Source organism: Moschus berezovskii, chromosome 1 (genome assembly GCF_049115385.1).
Source record: "Moschus berezovskii isolate FMDL1 chromosome 1, NW_MosBer_1.0, whole genome shotgun sequence".
NCBI lineage: Eukaryota > Metazoa > Chordata > Mammalia > Artiodactyla > Moschidae > Moschus > Moschus berezovskii.
Genome location: NC_142460.1, coordinates 5,910,074 through 5,927,657, shown reverse-complemented (window position 1 = coordinate 5,927,657; position 17,584 = coordinate 5,910,074).

Genomic DNA, 17,584 nt, shown 5'->3' with positions numbered 1-17,584 from the left:
AAACCACTTCAGCATTCGTGCCTTGAGAACCCATGAACAGTATGAAAAGGCAGAAAGATATGACACTGAAAGATGAACTCCTCAGATTGGAAGGTGTCCAACATGCTACTGGAGAAGAGCGGAGAAACAATTCCAGAAAGATTGAAACTGCTGCTGCTGCTAAGTCTCTTCAGTCGTGTCTGACTCTGTGCGACCCCATAGACGGCGGCCCACCAGGCTCCCCCGTCCCTGGGATTCTCCAGGCAAGAACACTGGAGTGGGTTGCCATTTCCTTCTCCAATGCATGAGAGTGAAAAGTGAAAGTGAAGTCGCTCAGTCGTGTCCAACTCTTAGCGACCCCTTGGACTGCAGCCTACCAGGCTCCTCTGTCCATGGGATTTTCCAGGCAAGAGTACTGGAGAGAATGGCCAAAGTGGACTCAACACCCACTTGTGGATATGTCTGGTGGTGAAAGTAAAATCCAAATGCTGTAAAGAACAATATTGCATAGGAATCTGGAATGTTAGGTCCACGAATCAAGGTAAATTGAAAGTGGTCAAAAAGGAGATGGCAAGAGTAAACATCGACAATTTTAGGAATCAGTGATCTAAAATGGACAGGAAAGTGTGAATTTAGCTCAGATGACCATTATATCTACTATTGTGGGCAAGAATTCCTTAGAAGAAATGGAGTAGCCATCATAGTCAACAAGAGTCCGAAATTCAGTACTTGGGTGCAATCTCAAGCAATTTCAAAAACAACAGAATGATCTCTGTTCGTTTCCAAGGCAAACTACTCAAGATCACAGTAATCTATGCCTATGACCCAACCACTGAAACTGAAGAAGCTGAAGTTGAATGGATTTATGAAGATCTATATGACCTTCTAGAACTAACACCAAAAGGAGATGTCCTTTACATCACAGGGGACTGGAATGCAAAAGTAGGAAGTCAAGAGATACCTGGAGTAACAGGAAATTTGGCCTTGGAGTACAAAATGAAACAAGACAAAGGCTAGCAGAGTTTTCCCAAGAGAACACACTGGTCATAGCGAACACCCTCTTCCAACAGCACAAGAGATGACTCTACACATGGACATCATCAGATGATCAATACCAAAATCAGATTGATTATATTCTTTGCAGTTGAAGATGGAGAAGCTCTATACAGTCAGCAAAACAAGACCGGGAGCAGACTATGGCTCAGGTGATGAACTCCTTATTGCCAAATTCAGACTTAAATTGAAGAATGTAGGGAAAGCCACTAGACTATTCACTGAAATAAAATCCTTTATGATTATTCAGTGGAAGTGACAAATCAATTCAAGGATTTACATCTGATAGACAGAGTGCCTGAAGAACTATGGACCAAGGTTTGTAATGTTGTACAGGCTGTAGTGATCAAGACCACCCCCAAGAAAAAGAAATGCAAAAAAGCAAAGTGGTTGTCAGAAGAGGCCTTACAAATAGATGAGAAAAGAAGAGAAGCGAAAGGCAAAGGAGAAAAAGAAAGATAAACCCATCTGAACGCAGACTTCCAGAGAACAGCAAGAAGAGATAAGAAAGCCTTTTTAAGTGAACAATGTAAAGAAATAGAGGAAAACAATAGAATGGGAAAGACTAGAGATCTCTTCAAGAAAATTAGAGATACCAAGGGAACACTTCTTGAGAAGATAGGCACAAAGAAGGACAGAAATGGTATGGACCTAACAGAAATAGAAAATATTAAGAAGAGGTAAAAAGAATACACAGAACTATATAAAAAAGGTCTTCATGACCTGGATAACCATGATGGTGTGATCACTCACCTAGAGCCAGACATTCTGGAATGCGAAGTCTCATGGACCTTAGGAAGCATCACCATGAACAAAGCTAGTGGAGGTGATGGAATTCCAGCTGAGTTATTTAAAACCCTAAAAGATGATGTTGTTAAAGTGTTGCGCTCAATGTGCCAGCAAACTTGGAAAATTCAGCAGTGGCCACAGGACTGGAAAAGTTCAGTTTTCATTCCAGTCCCAAAGAAGGGCAATGTCAAAGATTGTTCAAGCTACTGCATAATTGTACTCATCTCACACACTAGCAAAGTAATGTTCAAAATTCTCCAAGTGAGTCTTCAACAGTACGTGAACTGAGAACTTCCAGATGTACAAGCTGGAATTAAAAAGGCAGAGAAACCAGAGATCAAATTGCCAATACCTGTTTTAACATAGAAAAAGCTAGAGAATTGCAAAGGAATGTCTACTTCTGCTTCCTGACTATGCTAAATACTTCGACTATGTAGATCACAACAAACTGTGGAAAATTCTTAAAGAGATGGGAATACCAGACCACCTGACCTGTCTCCTGTGAATCCTGTATGCAGGTCAAGAAGCAACAGTTAGAACTGGACATGGAACAATGGACTGGTTCCAAACTGGGAAAGGAGTACATCAAGGCTGTATATTGTCACCTGCTTATTTAACTTATATGTAGAGTACATCATGAGAAATGCCAGGCTGGATTAAGCACAGGATGGAATTAATTTCCCGGAGAAATATCAATAACCTCAGGTATGCACATGACACCACCCTTGTGGCAGAAAGTGAAGAGGAACTAAAGAGCATCTTGATGAAGGTGAAAGAAGAGAGTGAAAAAACTGGCTTAAAACTCAACGTTCAAAAAGCGAAGATCATGCATCTGGTCCCATCACTTCACGGCAAATGGATGGGGAAACAATGGAAACACTGTCAGACTTTATTTTCCTGGGCTCCAAAATCACCGCGGATGGTGACTGCAGCCATGAAATTAAGACGCTTGCTCCTTGGAAGAAAAACTATGACCAACCTAGACAGTGTATTATGAAGCAGACGTATTACTTTGCTGACAAAGATCCATATCGGCAAGGCTATGGTTTTTCTAGCAGTCATGCATGAATGTGAAAGTTGGACAATAAAAAAGGCTGTGTGCTGAAGAATTAATGCCTTGGAGCGGTGATGCTTGAGAAGACTGTCGAGAGTCGTTTGGACTGCAAGGAGATCCAACCAGTCCATCCAAAAGAAGATCAGTCCTGAATATTCATTGGAAGGACTGATGCTGAAGCTGAAGCTCCAGTCCTTTGGCCACCTGATCGGAAGAACTGACTCACTGGAGAAGACTCTGATGCTGGGAAAGAATGAAGGCAGGAAGAGAGGGGACAACAGAATGAGATGGTTGGATAGCATCACTCAGGGAGATAGTGAAGGACAGGGAAGCCTGGTGTGCTGCAGTCCATGGGGCTGCAGAGTCGGACACAGCTGAGTGATTGAACAACAATGGCATTCTGAAAAAGCTGGGTTTAGTTTTTCATTCTTTTAATGACTGTGATCTGTTCTTGACAATTTCTTTGACTATGATTCTGATTTTCTAGAACTGCATCTTTGTTTCCTTATCTTAAGCAGCATAAGTGGATCCAAATTTCAATAACTGCCATATTTGAGTTGTTCCTTTGGATCATTCAGCAAATGTCATTAAGCACCCACTGTGTGCCAGGTTTCATGCTGTGTGCAAGGACTGAGATGATGAATACAATTATTTAGATGTAAGATGCAATGTGTATGCAAGCTTTTCCCACTGAATGTCTTAAAGCTAAGTGCGTGTGTGCATGCTAAGTCGCTTCAGGCTTGTCGGACACTATGCGACCCTATGGACTATAGCCCGCCAGGCTCCTCTCTGTCCATGGGGATTCTCCAGGCAAGAATACTGGAGTGGATTCCATGCCCTTCTTCAGGGATCTTCCTGACCCAGGGGTCAAATCCACGTCTCTTATGTGTCTCCTGCATTGGCAGGTGGGTTCTTTACCGCTAGTGCCACCTGGGAAGGAAGGCCAAATCTTTAAAGCCTCTTGTATATTTGTAAGATTTATTTTTGATGTGTGCTTTTGAATGATCCTGAAATGGGAGACAATACGGGAAGTCAAGCCTCGGAAGCCTTAACTCCAAAGTCCTTACTTTCTTCAGGCTTCAATCAATGAGAGAAGTCGCCTTAGGACCTTCTCTCTTGGACTTTGGAAGAACGCACACGCTGTTAACACAATGATGCCGTTTCCAGTGTACAGCACTGTTAATTGGTCTTTGCCATTTTCTGTATAGACTGAAGCTTGATTTGGTTGTCAGCACGTTGAAACTCCAACCATCCATCTTTCCTGTAAATTCGGCCAGTCTCCATCCCCGCCCCCATCAATTGTGGTCAATACTGCTGCCTCTCATCAAGCTTCTTCTGTAAGAAAACACAGAAGTATCTTTTTGTTTACTTTAACTTCTAGAATCAGGGCTGCCCAGTAGAAATATGATGCGATGCATTTTAGTATTTTCTAATTAAAAGCAGCATATGAAACGATTTGTAACAATGTATCCAAAATAGTATCAACATGCAATCAACATAAAAATATTCATGAGATATGTTTATTTTTTCCTGTGCTCAGTTGTGTCCAACTCTTTGCAGCCCCATGGACCAGGCTCCTCTGTTCATGGAATTTTCCAGGCAAGAATACTGGAGTTGGTTGCTGTTTCCTACTCCAGGGCATCTTCTTGACCCAGGGATTGAACTCGTCTCTTGTGTCTCCTGCATTAGCAGGCAGGTTCTTTACCGAGCGCGACCTGGAAAGTCCTATTTTTCTCATACTGAGGATTTAAAATCTGGTGCGTGTTTGTATTTATGCTGCAAATTGATTCTAACCAGCCATATCTCAAGTGCTTAATAACCACATGTGTTTAGTGGCTACCCTATTGGACACTGCAGTTATAGATTAATATTAATATTTCAGTACTGGTTTCTGACAAAAAAGCATATTATTGGCCTTTTTATGAAGTACTGAGGAGTTAAAAGAAAATAGATTACTGTGAGTGAAGTTTAGGATTATCTATTTGCCCGAGAAGATAACTTTTATGAGAGTTTTCACTGTAGCAATATCTTCAAGGGTGAGTTTTGTGAGTGTGAGGGTGTGTGTGTGTTGTATGTAAACATACCTGCATGCATATAAGCTTATATTTAATATCCTATCAGTAAAGGGCATAAACTGATAACTGACTTAAAGATGTACTTGATTGCAGCTGTAGCCTAAAACCAGTTAAAAGTTTACTCTATAAGTGTTATTTCAGAGAAGGCAATGGCAACCCACTCCAGTACTCTTGCCTAAAAAATCCCATGGATGGAGGAGCCTGGTAGGCTGCAGTCCATGGGGTCGCTAAGAGTCGGACACGACTGAGAGAATTCACTTTCACTTTTTACTTTCATGCATTGGAGAAGGAAATGGCAACCCACTACGGTGTTCTTGCCTGGAGAAACCCAGGGATGGGGGAGACTGGTGGGCTGTCTATGAAGTCACACAGAGTCGGACAGGACTGAAGTGACTTAGCAGCAGCAGCAGCAGCATAAGTGTTGTAGGCATTAGTACACAATAAGAATCTTTTTGCATAATGAAGAGAAAAAACAAAAGGGATCAGGTTACAGATAGCACACTGGGAGTTTTGCATGCTATATACCAGCTATGTACCCAACTATGGCCCATAACTGATCATACTGTTGTGTGAAAAGAAATGATTGGGAACTGGTAGCTGAGAGGAGAGAAAGAAAATAGAATCTACTTGTTAAGACTTCAAACGTGTCATGTATTCATGCTTGTGACTTAGTGTCTTTATACTAATTTGGCTAGAATGTTAATTTATGTAGTATCATCCTTACCAGTTTCCATCTTGCAACGCTAATGTGCTACGCTCTCATTTTAAATCTAAGAGATAAAAGTGAGAATTGTGAATCGAGGGAGAATAATGCACCCACGAAGCTTTCTCAGGGAATCCCGAGCACGTACAAGCAGATGTGTGGCCATCCCTCCACACCTGCAGACCACCCACCGCCACCCCCTCAATTCCTTCCATCACCTACAACACGGCCAAGACCACCTTGCTCTGTCTCAGCTGCTGATGCAAAATGGCGCACTTGGGAATGTTCTCCAACCAACTCAGGGAGTGAGTCAATGCCACTGGGCCCCACGTGGTGAAATGCCAGGTGACACTGGTCAGAACGTCTAGTCCCGGAACTTTATGGCTGAAAGTGATCCTAGAAGTCCCCTTGCCCAATCATCTTATTTGTTAGGAAACCGAAGCACAGAGAAGAATGCCCTTGGGAACACTGTCAGTTATTTGTAGAACTGGGACCAGAACTCCTGATTCCTAGTCCAGTGTTGTCTCACTGAGATATTGGAGGGAGGGGGAAAATAATACAGGTGAAGCAATGGTTTATCAGTCAGGGTTTCTTCAGGAAATAAAATCCAGCATAGGTATTTCAAACAGAGGGAATTTAATGAAGGGAATTGTTTACGTATTGATTAAGAGCTAAGAAACAACTAGAGAGCCATTAGGCCATCAGTGATTAGCAATAAAAACATTCCACTGTCAGCTCTTGGGCTGGAGAAGGGTGTTGCAAGGATATGATATTGCATTGGAGTCCCAGAGTGGGGATGTCTTGAGTGGACCTGGGAACTCACAGTGTGGGGCTCTCTGAGAGGAGATGCAGGCACTGTTGGAAGCTCTGCTACAGGTAGGGTAAGAGCCTCTGGTCTTACCATTGTCTCCAGATGGACAAAACTAACTGACAAGGGCCATGGGGCATGAGGTTTCCAGCGACTAAGTGCAGAGCAGGGTAAGAGTTGGGAAAGCATCTGAGAACAAAGAACCCCTGCTGCCCCCAAATGGGTAGCCTTAAAAAAGCTCTTTGGTTTTGCAGCAGATTTACCATCTGATTATGTTTTAAAACTAATTTCAGAAGTCACTGGGGCACCAAGTTCACCACATCTCTGGGGAGAGGAGATGCCAACCTGAGGTTGTAAAGGCAGATAATCGAGAACTTGGCCACACCCACCATCGTCTTACTTTGGTTCATCCTCATTCTTTCTGTCTTGAGACGCGGTTTCTTGTCCGAATCCGTTGCCTTGCTCTTTCGCAGGCGATAAACAACTTCTGTTCAGGCCTTCTTGGGTATCGCTTCTATTTATTTCACAATCTGGACCAACTGAAGGTGGCCCCTCGGGTGGAGGATAAATCAGAATTCACTCAGAACCAAAGAGGCAGGGGGATATAAGGGAGGGTTTTTATCTGTGCTTGAGTTTGCTGTGGTGGTACTTAAAATATACTTAAAATGGTTTTAAGTGTTAAATCATGCATGCAAAGCAGGAAAGAGTTAATCTGTCCCAGCCCCATGGAGGAGAAGCATGGGGAAGCATTAGTCATCTCTGGGGATATTTTGTGTTCTAGGAGCTCTAGTAAACACTTTGCATCTAGTAACTCACTTAAGCCTCACACTCACCACACTATGTGTTAGAAACAACTCTTTCCCTTCAGTTTTCAGATAAGGACACTGACATTAAAAACCTTTAGCAACTTGGCCGAGTTGGCAGGTTGATAAGTGGTGAGGCTGTGTTTGGAGCCTAAGTCGCTCGGCTGTAGAGTGCACACTTTTAACCACTAATTTGCACCTCACTGTGGCTGGTGCCTGGCTTCTCCCCACGGTCCGAGACCTGCAGCGCTGGGCTCTGATACCCAGCAGGCTGGTGGGATTGGCCAGGGAAGCTGCTGCTGCTGTGATGAGGTGGTAACTGCCACGTTATTGCAGGGCACTTAGCTGCTAATTGCCATTTAATCACAAGATGAATATAGTTATTTCTTTTCTCCCTCTACCCGAGGGCCAGCAAGATGGTAATTACTTCTGAACTAAGTGCTGAAGATGTGGCTTTGCACAGAGCTGGAACTAAATGCCACGATTCTCCTCTGAGCCACTGCGTTCCTGGCAGCTCTTGTTTACCCACGTGGCTAATTAAACACATTGCTTTGATATTAGATGCTCTTTCCAAGCTTCCCATTTCCCTGGAATGAAGATACTTTTCCTCCTGGGAAAAGTATGTGATTTCAAAACCCCTAAAATTTGAACTTTATATTTAGGAAATTAAACAGCCCCAATTTTTTGTAGAGATGGCATTCCATTTTGGCCAGCAGTTGAAACAGAAAACTTAGCTTTAGGAAAGTTCTAAATTGAAAATGAGCTAGCCTAGACCATTTGTATCTGCACAGTCCCCTGTTTGCAGTCAGTACATGGAGCTGAAGAGTGGCTGCTTTTCGTTTCCTAACATTTGATGGGTATAAAAACAGTCATATAGAATTTCTCTAAATAGGGACATGCAATCTACTAGCTCATCCTTCTCTGAGGATTTCCTCTGAGTGACTAGTACATGGGTGTGGGGTTAATCTGCTCTTTTTGCAGAGGTAATAAAATGATCAGGTTTCCCAGCTTATCCAAAATAACTCAGTTCATGAACGCAGTCCTGGTTCCAGGTCAAATGTCACAGGTGATATCTGAGGTTAGTAAGTCTTCAACTGTATGAAGACCTAATCAGCTTGGTCCAGGCTTGGAATTAATGAATCGTGACAGAGGTCCCTGGTGAGACAGTGGTCAAATTTTAACTGGCTACTGAGGACTCAGTTTGTGATTTTTATGTTGTGACTTCCTGTGGACTTAACAAAACCTTCCAAATCTTAGTGTCCTTATACAATAAGGCAGATGTTCTCAAACTTTAGAGTGTCCAAATCTCGTTATTAAAATACATGCTTGCGCGCTTAGTTGCTCAGTTATGTCCGACTCTTTGCAACCCTATGGACTGTAAATGGCAAGGCTCCTCTGTCCATGGAATTTTCCAGGCAAGGATACTGGAGTGGGTTGCCACTTCCTTCTCCAGGGGACACTCCTGGCCCAGGATCCTGGGTCTTCAGCCTTGCAGGTGGAGTCTTTACCAGCTGAGCCATATACAGGCCTTATAGAAACTCTCTCCCAGGGTTTCTACTGTGTACGTGCAGGCTGAGGCCTGAGAACTTGCATTTTTAGCAAGTCTCCAACTCATTCAGATGCTGCTGCTCTGGACTCCAGTGCACCAAGGGCTTATTCCCTCCTCTCATCACAGTCCGACGTGGAGATGCCTGGCTGGGCAACTCTCCAGGGATGCTCTCCTCCACAGGATGACTCAGGGCCTTAACCTCCTTCCCTAGAAGCTCTGCCATTCCCTCAGGTCGCAGACCCCTCTTCTGCAGGCAGCTAGTGGGTCGTGGCACAGAGAGGACACAGGGGCCAGGGCTGTTTTAGGGGCCAGGCCTGCAAGTGGGATATGTTACTTTTGCTTACATCCACTGGCTAGAATCAGCCTAACTGTAAAAGGAAACTGGGAACAGAGTCTATCTGGATGCTCAGCAGGAGGAGGAAACTGACTTTGGTGAAAATACAGCCATTCTGGGCCACATCTAAGTTTATGAAAGTCCTCTTCTTTGCCTTTCTTCTCCGCCTGAGACACTGTGAATACATTGATCGACTGTTGATTTTGAAAGTTTATTGATGTTCTTTGACCCACCTGGGTACATTGTTGCGTACTGGGAAATGGGGGCTTCCTTTGCGGCTCAGCTGGTAAAGAATCCGCCTGCAATGCGGGAGATCCCGGTTCAATTCCTGGGTTGAGAAAATCCCCTGGAGAAGGGATAGGTTACCCACTCTAGTATTCATGGGCATCCTTTGTGGCTCAGCTGGTAAAGAATCTGCCTGCAATGTGGGAGACCTGGGTTCAATCCCTGAGTTGGGAAGATCCCCTGGAGAAGAGAAAGGCTACCTACTCCAGTATTCTGGCCTGTATATAGTCCATGGGGTCGCAAAGAGTCGGAATGACTGAGTGACTTTCACTCACTCACTTGGAAATGGAGTTGGTGAAAGATGTTGTCTGTGATCCCAACAGGGCTGGAGACTCTATGGTAGCAGTTCACTGAGGTGAAGGGATGAGATTAGCTCTAGAATGAGGGTCCCCAGGAGGCGAGGCCAAACCTAGAATGGGGGTCCCCCAGAGGCAAGGCCACACCGAGAATGGGGTCCCCCAGAGATGAGACCAGGTCTAGAATGGGGATCCCATGGAGGTGAGGCCAGATCTAGAACAGGGAGCCCCTTAAAGTAAGCCTAGCTCTAGAATGGGGTGCCCGTCAATCTAGTTTCAATGTATTATCTCTCACGTGCAGATCCACTATTCTTTGTCCTGATTTTTGATACTAGTGCTGGAGCCTGTCCACATTTCCTCTTTGCCCACTGGACAAATGTGGCCTTCATCACTGGAGGGTTCTAGAAGGGCAGTGCAAGGCGAAGAGTCTTTGCTTCTGAGTTCTGAGCCTTCAGTGGTTACCATTCTCTGTAGCAACCCAGTGACCGATCCTGCCAAGCTCCTGCTGTCCCTCCGGCCATGTTATCCACACAGTGGTCACTTCCCAGAAACTCTTCCCACTCGTACCCCGACGATGACTTGCTTCTCCAGGCAGTCTCTGGACTTTGCCTTCCAGAAAGTTTCTTGATCACCAGCACTTTGCAAGTTCCTGTGGGAACTAAGCCCCCTTCTGAGGAGCTCTGAGCCTCAGCCTTGGGGATGGGAAGAGGGGCTTCTCTCCTAGTTCTTGCTCTTTTTATCTCTCTCCCCCAGGTGATGCTACTTCTCGAGAGTCCCTTTCAGCCTTTTAAAAAATAAAATAGTTAAGCATCTCTTGTCATTAACATTTCTTTGTATCCCATCTTCCTTGTTAAAGTAACCAGAGTAATTTCTGCCTTTTGACTGGATCCTGATAGATAGGACCTCCTTCTGATGAGCTTTGTCATAGAAAGGCAACTTTGAATGTACATTCACTCAAATCAAAATGCAGGACAGCAAAGCTTTATGTATTCAACGCTCATTCCCAGCTAGTTCCCCCGTTCTTTTTATCCCTTCCTCTCCTGATGCTGATTTCCTGCCCTGAGAAAGGCTGGCATTCTTATCAAAGCTCCAATGGGAATCGAGCAAGCGGGTCTTCAAGTCTCAGAATTCTGTCTCCAGAGGCTGGAATCTCAGCAACCCAGAGTTGGGTTCCCTTGGGAGAGGCTCTGGGTAGGCTTCCCAGGTGAGCCCAGGGCATGAGAAAGAGAGAGAAAACCTGTGTGTCATCGGTAAGCAGAAACCTGCGTCGCTGCCTCCTCCTGTGTCTGCGGGTGAAACCATGAAGTGAGCTGTGTGTAACCACCAGGTCTTGCCTTGGCCTGGTTCTGTGGCAGCAGCAGTAGAGAATCAATAGAACCTAAAAAAGAATCCCAGGCAAAAGTTGAATAAACAGCACACAATCTAATTTTAGGACACGGAAAAGAAAAGGTCAGCATAGCATGAGGATAATAATAATAATAATTCCAGTCAACATTAGCTACTTATTTTTTCTTTTTCTCCACAGAGGATGGATCCCTGCCAGTGGAAGGCTGAAGCCAGCCCTTCTGCCCTTCTTGCGAGCTAACCTTGGCTTCCCAGACAAGCCACTGCTAAGATGTTTTATCCGAGGCAAGTGCAGTCCTGAGCAAAGGCAAACTCATTCCTGGGATTTAAGGAGGGAACCTGAGAAATCTCCTTAATAGGAACCTCTACCCTACTTCCACTATGCCTGAAAAAAATCTCATCATAAGAGCCTCCCGGCTGACTATCTACAAATCTCCCTCCTCTTTAAAAATTGTGGTGAAATTCACATAACACAAAATTAGCTGTTTTATTAAAGTGAAGAATTCGGTGGCATTAGATACACCCACAACACTGGTATAAACACCCGTTTTTAGTTCCAAAATATTCTCATCACGCCAAAGGAAATCTGTACCCATTAAGCAGTCCTTTCTCAGACTCCTTCTCTCCAGCCTCTGGCAACCGCAAATCCACTTTCTGGGTCTATGGGCTCATGTGTTCTGGTCATTTCATATATAAAATCATACAACATGTGGTCTTTTGTGTCTGGCTTCTTTCACTTAGCATAATGTTTCAAGGTTCATCCACGATGTAGTGTGTGTCAGTACTTCATATCTTTTTTTAAGTGACTTAACCCAAGTTTCATCTGTGGATGGTTGGATAACACCTGCGTGCATGCTGAGTCACTTTAGTCGTGTTCAACTCTTTGTGACTCTATAAACTGTAGCCCGCCAGGCTCCTCTATCCATGGAATTCTCCAGGCAAGAATACTACAGTCGGTTGTCATGCCCTCCTCCAGGGGATCTTCTAGACCCAAGGATTGAACCTGTGTCTCTTACATCTCCTGCATTAACAGGTAGGTTCTTTACCACTAGCTCCACATGGGAAGCCTGGATAACACATGGTGGTGTGTCTATACCAACTCTCTTTTAAATGACTTTTCAATCAATTCAGTCGCTCAGTTTTGTCCTACTTTTTGCAACACCATGAACCGCAGCACGCCCGGCCTCCCTATCCATCACCAACTCCCGGAGTTCACCCAAACTCATGTCCATTGAGTCGGTGATGCCATCCAACCATCTCATCCTCTGTCGTCCCCTTCTCCTCCTGCCCTCAATCTTTCCCAGCATCAGGGTCTTTTCCAGTGAGTCAGCTCTTCACATCAGGTGGCCAAAGTATTGGAGTTTCAGCTTCAACATCAGTCTTTCCAATGAACACCCAGGACTGATCTCCTTTAGGATGGACTTGGACCTCCTTGCACTCCAAGGGACTCTTAAGAGTCTTCTCCAACACCACAGTCCAAAAGCATCAATTCTTTGGTGCTCAGCTTTCTTTGTAGTCCAACTCTCACATTCATACATGACCACAGGAAAAGCCATAGCCTCAACTAGATGGACCTTTGTTGACAAAGTAATGTCTCTGTTTTTTAATATGCTGTCTAGGTTGGTCATAACTTTCCTTCCAAGGAGCAAGCGTATTTTAATTTCATGGCTGAAATCTGCATCTGCAGTGATTTTGGAGCCCAGAAAAATAAAGTCAGCCACTGTTTCCCCATCTATTTGCCATGAAGTGATGGGATCAGATGCCATCATCTTAGTTTTCTGAATGTTGAGCTTTAAGTCAACTTTTTCACTCTCCGATTTCAATTTCATCAAGGGGCTCTTTAGTTCTTCTTCGATTTCTGCCGTAAGGGTGGTGTCATCTGCATATCTGAGGTTATTGATATTTCTCCTGGCAATCTTGATTCCAGCTTGTGCTTCTTCCAGCCCAGCGTTCCTCATGATGTACTCTGCATACAAGTTAAATAAGCAGGGTGACAATTTACAACCTTGATGAACTCCTTTTCCTATTTGAAACCAGTCTGTTGTTCCATGTCCAGTTCTAACTGTTGCTTCCTGACCTGCATACAGGACTTTTAAATGGTCTCAAATGGAGGACACAACACATGGGACCATGGCCACAATATCTTACTTTGAATGAGATTATCTGATAAAATGACTTTGGACTAAAAGGACCAGGGAAAATTGTAGAGTGGAGGAGGCAGAGGAATGAAGGTGGAAGAGCCAACTCTGTCTTTACAGGGTTGAGTTGTTTGCCTTCCTAATGTGAAACAATCAAATACTTTTGGAAGGAAATAGTCCAAGAGTCAAGAAGACCGATTTCCCTCTTCATCTTTATTGGAACTTAATTTTCTGGCAATTATCATGTCTTTACCATACACTTAAGAGTTTTTCATTTACACTCCAGGAAGAATGATGACTCTTTGTAACATTTCAATTTAAATTACTGATGCTTAAAACCATGAGCCATTCATTTCCTGCTTTCTTGACATTAGTAATTGGCTATGTCAGGTAGGCGTGGGTTTGAGAAAGCCGTTTAGTTGGCATGAGGAGTGATCACTGTGGGGCTCATGCTGCTATTTTTTTCCACAGGTAATTATCAGCCATGGAGATGGGGACGACAGAGAATGAGATGGCTGGATGGCATCACTGACTCGATGGACATGAGTTTGAGTGAACTCCGGGAGTTGGTGGTGGACAGGGAGGCCTGGCGTGCTGTGATTCATGGGGTTGTGAAGAGTCGGACACGACTGAGCGACTGAACTGAACTGAACTGAACACTCTAATATCTGCATTGGAGCACACAGTTCAGTTCAGTTCAGTTCAGTTCAGTTCAGTCACTCAGTTGTGTCCGACTCTCTGTGACCCCATGGACTGCAGCACACCTGGCTTCCCTGTCTATCACCAACTCCTGGAGCTCGCTCAAACTTAAGTCCATCAAGTCGGTGATGCCATCCAACCATCTCATCCTCTGTCATCCCCTTCTCCTTCTGCCTTCAATCTTTCCCAGCAGCAGGGTCTTTTCCAGTGAGTTAGTTCTTTGCATCAGGTAGCCAAAATATTGGAGTTTTAGCTTCAGCATCAGTCCTTCCAATGAACATTCAGGACTGATTTCTTTTAGGATTGACTGGTTGGATCTCCTTGCAGTCCAAGGGACTCTCAAGAGTCTTCTCCAACACCACAGTTCAAAAGCATCAATTCATCAGCACTCAGCTTTCTTTATAGTCCAGCTCTCACATCCATACATGACTACAGGAAAAACCATAGCCTTGACTAGATGGACCTTTGTTGGCCAAGTAATGAAGCACACAAAGTGGATCCCTAAGTACAGCTGTTTTCTCTAGAAGTCAATGCCAGAGTTGGGGTGTGGGTTGTCTCTATAGGGGTGTATATATATAGGGTTTTTCTCAAGTAGGTGCTGAAATACACATAGATCTTTTACTCTACTTACTCTTTCCTTTGTGCTTCCTGTAAGCATCCAGCTAGTGGCAAAATATTTTACCAAATGCAGCTTGTCAGAAGTTTGCTCTTAGAAAGACCGAATAGAAACAGCTACAAGGAGAGGATGGACAAAGGGAATTTAAGTGACGTAAAATGTGCAGTCATCAAAATCTAAAAAGCTTAAATTGGAAATGATCAGATACATCACTTCATTGGTAAGAGAACCAATCTGAGTTCGGCAAATGTTTCACAGGGTGTGTCAGTCTCGGGATGTGCTGTGCTCCCCTAGAGATTCAGAGAAGAATGAAACATGGATCTGAGCCTCAAGGAATACTCAGACTTACTGGGGAAGAATGAGCATTAAACATTAAATCAGAGTCAGAACGGACTAAGTGTGCCAATGAGAAAGGAAAAATTGACACAGGAATCTAGAGGAGGAACCCATTCATTCTCGGAGAAGAAGGTGGGAAATGATGAGGGTGCGAGGAAGGGACCTTTGGGGTAAGTTGAAAGGGGAAGGGGGCTTGTCAGGTGGAGAAGGAAATGGCAACCCACTCCAGTATTCTTGCCTGGAAAATTTCATGGACCAAGGAACCTGGTGGGCTACAGTCCATGGGGTCGCAAAGAGTTGGCCATGACTGAGCACATCAGCAAGTGGAGAAAGAAGGCAGGGTGGTGAATTTCTGGAGTGGTCATACTAGCAGATAGCAGCTGGCTGTTAGACTGTTAGAGACACTGAAAAGGCTACTGAAATATTTTGGGAGATTGATGATAAGGCAGTGATGTTGGGGAGTGTTGAGCGGGGCTGATTCAGGCAGATGTGTTGGAAATAAGTGACGGCCATTGGGAAACTCACAGATGCAAGAGTTTAGGGAGAGAGGTGGGAGACAGTGATTATGACCTCATTTCTAGTTTAGGTGAACAGGTGAATACTAATACCCTTAATGGAGGTAGAGTTTTGGAGAGGAATCAATTTGGCTGTGGCCATTCTGAGTTTCTCGGGAATTATACATTAGGATTGTGTATCGGCGTTTAGGATAATACCTATAGACCAACTCTGATGGTCTATAGGTATTAAACACAACTTATTCTAATTTTAAACAATTAGCATTTTGGAAAAGGTCTTAGACTTTCTGGCATGTAAGTCTGAAACCCTCATTAATGCATTCTTCATTATATTTTTGGTTCAAAGAAATTATATCCCCTCATTAATATGCTAGTATTTTATCTGATGATGTACTATGTTTCTATTTTTGTAGCTTCTGGAGAAAGAAGCATCCCAGTTAAATTATAGCCTACTACTAACATAGAAGACTCTTGAGAGTCCCTTGTACTGCAAGGAGATCCAACCAGTCCATTCTGAAGGAGATCGATCCTGGGTGTTCACTGGAAGGACTGATGCTAAAGCTGAAACTCCAATACTTTGGCCACCTCATGTGACGAGTTGACTCACTGGAAAAGAGTCTGATGCTAGGAGGGATTGAGGGTGGGAGGAGAAGGGGATGACAGAGAATGAGATGGCTAGATGGCATCACTGACTCGATGGACATGAGTTTGGGTGAACTCCGGGAGTTGGTGATGGACAGGGAGGCCTGGCGTGCTGTGATTCATGGGGTTGCAAAGCGCTGGACACGACTGAGTGACTGAACTGACTGACTGACATACTGTGAATCCCTGGAATGGAGCTTATGTTTGTAGAGCCGGTATAAAATGTTACTTAACAATTCAAAGTGTATTAAAGGAAAACAAATAGTTACTTGTCAACCTCTCTCTTTTTTTTCCTATGAAAGACAAAGTAGTCAGTAGCGAAAATAACCAGTAGCCTGATGACACCATTCCGTTGTTTGTGTGGCGGTATGGGAGGAGACTAGGCTTTCCAGGTAGTGCAGGGGTAAAGAAAACTCCCTGAACAGAGGAGCCTGGTGGGCTACAGTCCGTGGGGTCACAAAGAGTCAGGCAAAACTGAGCCACTGAGCAGCACGCACACACAGGGGAGGGGACTGGTGTTAACACCTGGACATTGCTTCCGTCTGCCTTTTCTGCTCATGCCATGGCTCCCTGTGGGTGGAGGGATAAAGTCAAAGTCTCAGGCTGATTTTCAAGTCTCCAGTAGTCTGGACCCCCTTCACGTCTACGACCCATTTTGTATAAATATCACGATTACAAACTCCTTTCTGAGCCTGCTTGCTCTTCTGCTGCTGCTGCTGCTGCTGCTAAGTCACTTCAGTCGTGTCCGACTCTGTGTGACCCCATAGACGGCAGCCCACCAGGCTCCCCCGTCCCTGGGATTCTCCAGGCAAGAACACTGGAGTGGGTTGCCATTTCCTTCTCCAATGTGTGAAAGTGAAAAGGGAAAGTGAAGTCGCTCAGTCATGTCTGACTCATAGCGACCCCATGGACTGCAGCCTACCAGGCTCCTCCGTCCATGGGATTTTCTAGGCAAGAGTACTGGAGTGGGGTGCCATTGCCTTCTCCGGCTTGGTCTTCTACCTTCACTCAAATAGGACACAGGCATTTCTGCTCTGTTATCTGCTCAGACTTGTCTGCATCATATTTGGGTCCAGAGCCTTCTCAGTCCACGATGCTGATGACTCGGCACATTAACTGACGGATGATGCGAAGCCAAGGATGGTTTCCAATATGATCTGATGCTTTGTTTTATTCAGGAGGGTGTCTCTGGGACCAGAGATCCTGGTAGGTTGGGGTGGGGGTGCTTTCCGGGATCCAGTGAACAGGAAGGAAGCAGTGACAAGATGAATTCTAGAGGACAGGGGTCAAGTTAGACGGATATTTCCGAAACAGTATCAACATTAGCCAATGGTCCTTGACTGGTTTTCAGATTTTTCTTTTATATGTCAAAGACGAGTCCTTGCATGCAAAGAGGGAAAACCGGAAGAGAGACAATGGGAAGCAGAGAGAAATGTCCAGTCCTGTTGGGGCAAATCAGTTCATACTGTCTGGAATATTCAGGTGGACTTGGTCAATTAGAAGCTGAGAATGCCACTCTCAAGAGAAGCCAGAAAAAAGGGATATAAAATAACCATAAAAAGCACC